General features: G+C 39.3%; 1 pseudogene; it reads left to right on the top strand.

Annotated features, from left to right (window-relative positions):
• The first annotated feature begins 8,281 nt into the window (after window positions 1–8,281).
• LOC120108572 lies at window positions 8,282–8,379 on the top strand (annotated as a pseudogene).
• Window positions 8,380–9,962: the final 1,583 nt, after the last annotated feature.

Below are 9,962 nucleotides of genomic sequence, written 5' to 3' on the forward strand. Positions count from 1 at the left end.
CTTCTAAATTTTTGGTACTTTTAAAACTTTCTAAATTAAGTGCGATGGATGCTCTCTTAGGTTATTTAAGTGAGTTAATCTAATGCAAGAAGAGAAGATAAAGCAAGAGAAAATGAAAGCACAAACACAATGCAAACACACCAATATATAGTGGTTCGGTGCTCTCCTTAGCACCTACGTCCACTCCCCAAGCGTACCCTTGGGAATTCACTATAATCTTGCGGATTACAGTTGGATTGTTTTCCGGGCTCACAATCCAAAAACCTTGTTGGTTTTACGGGCTCACCAACGAACCTATACACTTGGTTTTCCGGGCTCACCAAGAACCTTGTTGGTTTTGCGGGCTCACCAACGAACCTATACAACTTTGGTTTTCCGGGTTCACCAAAAACCTTTGTTGGTTTTGCGGGCTTACCAACGAACCTTTGTTGGTTTTGCGGGCTTACCAACGAACCTTTACAAAGTGTTTATACAAATGAAAAGAAAAGATTTAAACTCCTAGATGAGCATATAAAGCAATATGAACAACAAGAAGAGTTAGAAAGAAATTATCGCTTTGAAGTCGCTTGGCTCTTCTTTGTCAAGGAAGCTTCACTCTTCAATGGGGGAAGGAGCTCTTGATGCCTGCTCAATCCCTTTCTTTGATTTTTGAATGAAGCTCTTGATGAAGAAGATTAGGGCACTTTTGTATTCTTGTGTATTCTTTGATAGACCTCTCAAAAGATATTACTCTCTGATGAATAGTGCCCCTTTAAATAGCCTCCCACCTTCTTTGGTCAAGCCCCAATGGTTAGAATTCAAAAACTAGCCGTTACTGACCTTGGGAAGGACAAAAAGTACATCTGCAGAACTATCCGTTACTGTTCAGCCCGTGTTTGGGTCGGCTCAACCTGTCCTTGGGTCGACCCAACTTGGCCTTGGGTCGACTCAAACATTCCTTGGGTCGACCCTCTCAGAGAACACAGAAACATGAATTTCAAACTTCCTTCACTTGGGTCGACCCAACCTCTTCTTGGGTCGACCCTCTCAGTAATTCCAGAGAGCCATTTTCTATCTGTCTTTCTGTCTTCCATTTGGGTCGACCCTCTCAGGGTTTGGGTCGACTCAAAGTTCACTTGGGTCGACTCAACTTCTTCTTGGGTCGACCCTCTCAGTAATTCCAGAGAACCATTTTCTGTCTGTCTTTCTGTCTTGCCTTTGGGTCGACCCTCTCAGGGTTTGGGTCGACTCAAGCTTGGGTCGACTCAACCACTGTGTGGGTCGACCCTCTCAGTAAATCCAGAGAGCATTTTTCCTTTGCATTTTGAGGTTCTTTGGAGGTTGGGTCGACTCATGCCTACCTTGGGTCGACCCAACTCACTGTTCATTTATGCTGTTTTTGCAGGAGTGTGCCAGATGATTCCTTTAAGTCCCGGGGTCGACCCAATCAACCTATGGGTCGACTCAATTCACACTTTGCTGTATTCTCAAGATTAGATCCATCCAAATGAACAAGACCATATATATATTTTCAATTAAGCATATGTACTGAGAGTAATGAACTTATAAATGAAGTATCAATTTAACTTATAGCATGCTTTGGATAATTGTTTGTTAATCATCAAAATAACACTATCATCCTCAGGGGTCACACATTGGGCTGCTCTGGAGAAGCAGACGCGGAAGATGCTTCGCGATTCTTCCACGCGGGTGGATGGGCTGCACGCGGCTCAGATGCTTGGGCTCATAGAAGACTGAAGCTGCGATGAAGTGGACAGCTGAACTTGACCTCCTCCTAGTGTGCAACTGGGGTCGACCCATGCGGTTGGCTAGTCACCTATAGTGATGCATCTTTTTGAACCCAATGTGCATTTTAGCTTTGATTTCCGATCACCTGCACCCCACAAAAATATAATATTAATACAGCAATTTTATCATTATTTGTTAGCAATAATACTAATTTAAGTGATGTATAGATCGCACTTTTGTGCTCTCATCACACCCCCCAACTAGCTTATTGTTAGTCTCTAGCAATTAATGAGCAGATAATAGAATGAGAGTGCAAAAGGTATGGTTTAACCTATGACTTTTTATTGAAGCTAAAGATATAAAACTAAGATATGTACTCACTTCCGTAGGAATCACGATTGCACTTAGCACGTGCAACAAGCCGTTAAACCCCTACACCCTAGTGGACGAGTGTTGTCTCGTGAGGGTTTTCAGGGATGTTACCCACAAACATCATGAATTATATGACATGAGATTCTAATAAAAATATGAAATAAATCCTAAGTTAATACACATGTAATTAATTGATATATATTTTCAAGCATGGCAACTGTCAAAGCAAGGAAATATAAAAGTGTAGTGTGCATCAAATTGCATGACTTTCTCAGAGTACTAATACCTCCACCACAACAGGGCACCGCCTGAGTTTTAGGTGCACTACTCAAGTTCACAAGTGTTTTCTATAGTTTGTTAGTACCTGATCCATCAAATTTTCAGAATATCACATGTTGTCTAAATTTGTCAAGAATGGTTTGCAAGTAAAGAAAGAGCTATCAATCCCAACTAAACAACCCGGGTGCACAGAGGTCCAATACAATGGAGTCAAACCAGCCATTACCACATGTCACTAGATTCAGTCCAACCAACCTTATTCATGCTTATTGTTATTTTTATTTTTAAAACACATATGACGATTACAATAGTCCAACCCCATTAGGCTCTAGTAAGATCCGTGTAGCGAGCTTTCAGCCAATGACCCCCGATCCAGTTGGATCAAGACATTAGGTGAAACACCCCTCGGGCTTAATTACTCGAATCGGACTACGCCACGAGGACAGACTTGTCATCATGAGGATTTTTTTTTTTTTGTTTTTTTTTTTGTTGTGCAAGAAAAGAGAAGATAGACTGAACCATATATATATATTTTTTTATTATATATGTGACTGCATCGTGACTATAGGTCAACCAAGGTCGGATCATAAGGCACCTAAGTAATCTAACTGGGATATTCAACCTCTATCTTTATGTGAAAACCAAATCCTGAACCTTATGGTACGAACAAGGATACTCATACTTCTTTTACGGATAAGGCTAACAAAAATGCAGTTAACAAATGTGAACTCCTGAGGCTTTCCTATTATCATTAAGTACACGTGTGGGGATCTAATAATAGGTCACTGATCAGTCATAGTATGCATGTATTCCTTGCATTAATAGTTGCACACACTCAATATGAAAATACATGTGCATTTGCTCAGAAAAGAAAGTAATAGAATAAATCAAATGCAAAAACAAGTTTTTTTTTTTTTTTCAAAATATTTTCCTCCCCCCAACTTAAACATTGCATTGTCCTCAATGTAAAAAAAATGCAAGAAAACTATATATGAGAGACAATAGAGAAAATAATAGAGAGAAGAAGAATACCTTGAGCTATTGATTTTCAGAAAAGAAGACTTACAAAATAAGAAGAAAACTAGAAATAAAAGAAAAAATTTAATTCTAACTAATATACACGTACCTTGGCCGTCATGCTCAGTCATAAGAAGGCTCCTCCAAGGGAAAGGAGTCCTCTTCATCTGCAAAATTCTCCAGAAAAGGTTTTAATCTTTGTCCATTTACCTTAAAAATTGTGCCATCCTGTGGATTCTCAATTTCAACTGCCCCGTGTGGAAAAACAGTTTTTACAATGAAAGGACCTGTCCATCTTGATCGTAACTTTCCAGGAAACAGATGTAAGCGAGAGTCATACAAAAGAACTTTTTGTGCAGGTTCAAAAGATTTTCTTAGAATTGATTTATCATGCCTAATTTTCATTCGTTCTTTACAAAGTCTAGCATTGTCAGATGCATTCCGACGAATTTCATCCAACTCACTTAATTGTAATTTTCGAATTAAACCAGCATCTGACAATTCAAAGTTCAATTTTCTAATGGCCCAATATGATTTATGCTCTAATTCAATAGGTAGATGACATGCTTTTCCATAGACTAGCCGATACGGGGACATACCAAGAATAGTTTTATAAGCAGTACGGTAAGCCCACAATGCATCAGAAAGTTTTAAAGACCAGTCTTTGCGTGATGGATTCACCGTTTTCTCTAAAATTCGTTTAATCTCCCGATTGGCTAGCTCTACTTGGCCACTAGTCTGCGGGTGATAAGGAGTTGCAATTCTATGAGTGATACCGTACTTTCGTAATAGGATCTCAAAAGGCTTATTACAGAAATGTTTTCCCCCATCACTAATTATAACCTTGGGCATCCCAAACCGTGAAATAATATTTTCTTTAAGAAATTTCAAAACAGGTTTGTGATCATTAGTTCTACAGGCAACAGCTTCTACCCATTTTGATACATACTCAACACCAACTAAAATATACTCATATCCAAAAGACGGTGAAAATGGGCCCATAAAATCGATGCCCCACATGTCAAAAATTTCAATAGCAGTAATGGGTTGAAGAGGCATCATTTGCCTACGAGTTATACTTCCAACACATTGACATGGGTCACATGTCCTACAGAACTCGTGGGCATCTTTAAATAGTGTAGGCCAATAAAAACCACATTGTAACACCTTAGCTGCCGTCTTCTTAGATGCAAAGTGTCCTCCGCAAGCACTGGCATGACAAAAAGAGAGTACACTTTGTATCTCATGATCCGGTATGCATCTTCTAAAGATTTGATCATTGCAATACTTGAACAAATAGGGGGCATCATAATAATAACTCCTTACTTCACGCAAGAAATTATTCTTATCATTCGATCCCCAATGCTCCGGCATCCGGTTCGTGACAAGAAAGTTTACAATATCAGCATACCATGGCATAGTAGAAAGTGCAAACAATTGCTCTTCAGGGAACGAGTCCTTGATGGGCAACTGTGGCACCAAATCATGAACAACTAGCCGTGATAGATGGTCAGCAACCACATTCTCTGCTCCCTTTTTATCTTTGATTGTGATGTCAAATTCTTGAAGTAGAAGTATCCAGCGTATTAAGCGTGGTTTGGCATCTTTCTTATCCAATAAATATTTTAGCGCTGCATGATCTGTAAAGATAACAATAGGAGCACCAAGGATATAAGAGCGAAATTTGTCTAATGCAAATACTACTGCAAGCAATTCCTTCTCGGTGGTGGTGTAATTCATTTGAGCATCATTTAAGGTTTTGCTTGCATAGTAGATGACATATGGCTTATTATCCTTGTGTTGTCCTAGAACAGCTCCTATCGCATAGTCACTAGCATCGCACATGATCTCAAAAGGTAATGACCAATCAGGTGGTCGCACGATGGGTGCAGTGCTAAGCATAGACTTCAACTTTTCAAATGCATCTTGACAGGTTTCGGTCCAATCGAACGGTGTATCAAGGGATAAGAGGTTACATAATGGTCGAGCTATGACACTAAAGTCCTTGATGAACCTCCTATAAAATCCTGTGTGACCCAAAAATGATCTAACATCTCTAACCGTCTTGGGTGCAGGTAGCTTGGCGATTAAGTCAATCTTAGCTCTATCAACTTTCATGCCCTTCGATGAAACAATATGTCCTAGGACAATTCCCTTTGGCACCATGAAGTGGCATTTCTCCCAATTCAGTATCAAATTCTTTTCCATGCATCGAGCTAAGACTGCTTGTAAATGTGACAGGCAATCATCAAATGAATCGCCAAAAACAGAGAAATCATCCATAAACACTTCTAAAAATTTCTCGTTCATTTCTTCAAAAATACTGAGCATGCATCTTTGGAATGTTGCAGGTGCATTACACAACCCGAATGGCATCCGACGGAAAGCGAATGTGCCAAAAGGACAAGTGAAGGTAGTTTCTCTTGATCCTCAGGTGAAATTTCGATTTGGTAGTACCCGGAATAGCCATCGAGAAAACAATAGAATTTGTGTCCTGCAACTCTTTCCAAAACTTGGTCTAGGAAGGGTAGGGAAAAGTGATCTTTCCTAGTGACCAAATTCAATTTTCGGTAGTCAACACACATGCGCCAACTCGTCGAAACACGAGTTGGAACTAGTTCACCCTGCTCATTTTTGACTACCGTCAGACCTGCTTTTTTGGGCACGACTTGAGTAGGACTTACCCACTTGCTATCGAAAATTGGGTAAATAATACCCACGTCAAGCAACTTGAGGACTTCTGCTTTAACCACATCTCTCATCGTAGGATTCAACCTGCGTTGCATTTGCCTTGTGGTTTTGGCATTGTCCTCCAAATATATCCGGTGCGTGCAAATTAAAGGGCTAATCCCCTTCAAGTCGGCAATAGACCATCCTAAAGCTCCCTTATATTTCGTTAGAACACCAAGTAATTTTCTTTCTTGGGCATGATCCAGATCAGATGAGATGATTATAGGAAATGTGTCCTCGGATCCAAGAAAGGCATACTTGAGTTCCTTCGGTAAAGGTTTCAACTCAAGCTTAGGTGTTTGTTCATGGGATGGTACTATCTTTGCTTTTAGAGGTGGCAACTGTTCAAATTCCTCTATTCTCGGTCTCCACCCATTGACCATCATGACATCCGAGTTATCTAAAATAGGTGGGACCATATCATCAGCGGTACCTTCAGAACACCAATCTATCAAACCATTGTCGGCCGATTCAGTAAATGTTTCTTTTAACAAATATTCTTCTGCAATGGTTTCAACCCATTCAACTTCTTTACTTTCTTCATGATCACTGGGTTGTTTGCCTATACTAAAGACGTTCAGTTCCAAGGTCATATTGCCAAAAGAAAGCTTCATGACACCATTCCTACAATTGATCAATGCATTAGAAGTTGCAAGGAATGGACGTCCTAAGATGACCGGAATCTGAGATGGTGAATTGGAAGCCGGATGTGTGTCCAGTACGATAAAGTCAACAGGAAAATAGAACTTGTCTACTTGGACCAACACATCTTCAATAATCCCTCTAGGGACCTTCACTGACCTGTCAGCTAATTGTAAGGTCACAGTTGTTGGCTTCAACTCACCCAAACCGAGTTGCTCATATACCGTATATGGCAACAAATTCACACTCGCTCCTAAATCTAACAATGCTCGCTCAATCCTAAAATTGCCAATGATGCACGAGATAGTTGGGCAACCTGGATCCTTATATTTAGGAAGAATGTTATGCTGTAAAATTGCACTTACATTTTCAGCCAAAAATGCCTTCTTCTTGACATTTAAACGACGCTTGACAGTGCACAAATCTTTTAAAAATTTTGCATAGGAGGGCACTTGTTTGATTGCATCAAGAAGAGGTACATTGATTTTTACTTGCTTAAAAAGCTCAAGAATTTCAGAGTTTGGTTCAAGCTTTTGCAAGGGCTTTAATCTTTGTGGAAATGGTGCAGGAAAAGGACATTCAATTTTTTCAGTAGATGTTGGTGCTTCAGTTTCTTCATTATCCTTTTCTTTTGTCTTGGGAGGGTCAGAATCAGGTATGACTTGTGTTTGTTCTGGGACTGGTCGGTCAATAACCTTTCCACTTCGCAAAGTTATTATACTCTTTGCTTGTTCTTTATGCGAAGTTGAAGATGATGCATTGCTACCGCCATAGATTTGAGGATTAGGTTGTGGTTGAGCTGGTAGCTTACCTTTCTCTTGAGCACTTAAAGCAGTGGTCAGCGTTGTCAGTTGATTTCTTAAGTCATCATTGATTTTAGCTTGACCTTGCATGAAAGATTGCAAAGTTTCTTCGAGACTGGATTTTTGAGGGGGTGCGTGTGCATAATGAGGTTGCGGAGGTGGAGGAGTTGGGTTATATACTTGTTGAGGTTGGTCATTCCTCCACCTGAAATTTGGATGGTTCTTCCATCCTGGGTTGTAAGTACCCGAAAAAGGATTATTAAAAGATTTTTGATATGTATTCATAACATTGGCCTGATCATGCAAGACTTCCTTGAATGCGGGTATTGTGGGGCAATCAGTGGTGAGATGTCCAGGCATCTCACAAATCCTACAACACTCGCTGTTATGTTCTATGGTCTTGACGGGTTCAATCCTTCTAAGTTCAATTTCCTCTACCTTCCTAGTAAGGGCTGCCATTTTAGCCTGAATATCATCCTGAGTACTAAGGTTATAAAGGCCCCCCTGTCCAATGCTAGTAGGCTTAGGCAAAGGTTTATTCACTCTATCCCCTGTATCCCATAATTGTGCAGTCTCTGAGAGAGAATCTAAATAATCCCATGCCTCATCGGGTTGCTTTTCCAAAAATAGTCCATTACACAGTCTCTATAAATTGTTTTAATTGTGGAGACAACCCTTCGTAAAAGAAACTAATGGTTCTCCATGTTTCAAACCCGTGATGAGGACAAGAGAGAAGCAAATCTTTAAATCTCTCCCAGCATTCATAAAATGTTTCATGGTCTTTTTGTTGGAAGTTACTAATGTGCCTTTTCAAAAAGTTAGTCCTTTGTGCGGGAAAGAATTTTTTCAAGAATTCTCTTTGCATATCTTGCCATGTTCCTAGCGATCTAGATCTCAAGGAGTTCAGCCATGTTTTGGCTTTATCCTTTAAGGAAAAAGGAAACAAGGTCAATTTAAGGACATCTTCCGATACATTTGGCACTCTAAATGTGATACTAATTTCCTCAAAATCCTTAAGATGAAGATAAGGGTTCTCGGATTCCATTCCATGATACTTTGGCAGCAATTGAATTACTCCTGGTTTGATTTCAAAGTGTCCTACATTTTCAGGAATAATCATGCATGAAGGTTGACTAGTCCTAGTGGGATGTAAATATTGTCGAAGTGTCATAACTGGGGGTCTACCTTCATCACCATGGTGACTTCCTACATCATCAGGAAAATTTGCCATCTCACAAGGTGTGAGATACTGCGAAGGAATTTCAAGGATGTGTCCTAAGGGATGATCTAAAGTTGTAGACTTAATCGACCGGTGTCGTCCCTATCCCAACCTAGCATACAAAATTTAATTAAATTTTTTTTAATATTTTTTTTAAATAAATATAAATATAAGTACCAACTAAAGATACCCTAAAACTACACCCTAAGACAAAAATCTATTCACAATCAAACATGCAACTAAACATTACACCTCAATTTCTAATATTTTTCTTAAATTTCTAGACAGCTCCTAACTAGTTTGAAGAGGGCACCTAAGCCTCCAATCCGGTCTAATGAACCGAGTTGACCAGGTAAGCTCCCAGGTAAGTGGAGGGGTCACGATGCGTTCGCAAAGGTCCCACTTAAAACCCACTTGCCTCGAACAGATGAACTATCTCCCTTATAGGGACAAAGCTTGCCTAGACATCAACTAAGCCACAGAGCGAAATTGGTGCAACTTTCGGTGGTCTTCATCCTATTGAGCTCGAATGTCCTTAGGGGCCAACGTCTAGTTGATTTTAGTTAAGCTTAGGATATTTATGCAATGGGGTGATTTTTGGGCTAAGGACGAGTGATGAAATCCCGACCTTATCTTTTTAAATGGGTTCAGCCCTTAGAGTATTTTATGCTGATGCCATATACTATATGCAACAATCAAGAGATTTTTTTTTTAATATTTTATGACATGACATTAAATTTCATTGAATAGGTGATCAAGCAAATTATTTTTTTTTTTTTTAACTTTTCAATTAGCAACAAGGGTTAATGAGATATGATAACAATAAAATTCTGATCTAAAACAATTAAATGCAGAAAATTCAAAACAGACAGCAGCAAGTTTGCGTATTAACTGATAGTCGTAAAAGTTTCAGAATGTCAATCAGACCGTTCAGATGAAAGCAACACAGGTCCTGCACCTGAAGACCAAATTTGAGTTCAATCAGACGGTTAATATCTTTGATATCAGAGTTTGATGCTGACTGTGCAGGGAATAAAAAAACAGCAATAAAGATTTTTTTTTTCAAAGAAAAAGACTAAAAAAAATACTAAGATTAAATCTAAAATTATACTAATAAATCAGCCGTTCCCCGGCACGGCGCCAAAAACTTGATGCAAAAATAAAATTGTTCT

The sequence above is a fragment of the Phoenix dactylifera genome, unplaced genomic scaffold, assembly GCF_009389715.1.
Source record: "Phoenix dactylifera cultivar Barhee BC4 unplaced genomic scaffold, palm_55x_up_171113_PBpolish2nd_filt_p 001399F, whole genome shotgun sequence".
NCBI classification, from domain to species: domain Eukaryota; kingdom Viridiplantae; phylum Streptophyta; class Magnoliopsida; order Arecales; family Arecaceae; genus Phoenix; species Phoenix dactylifera.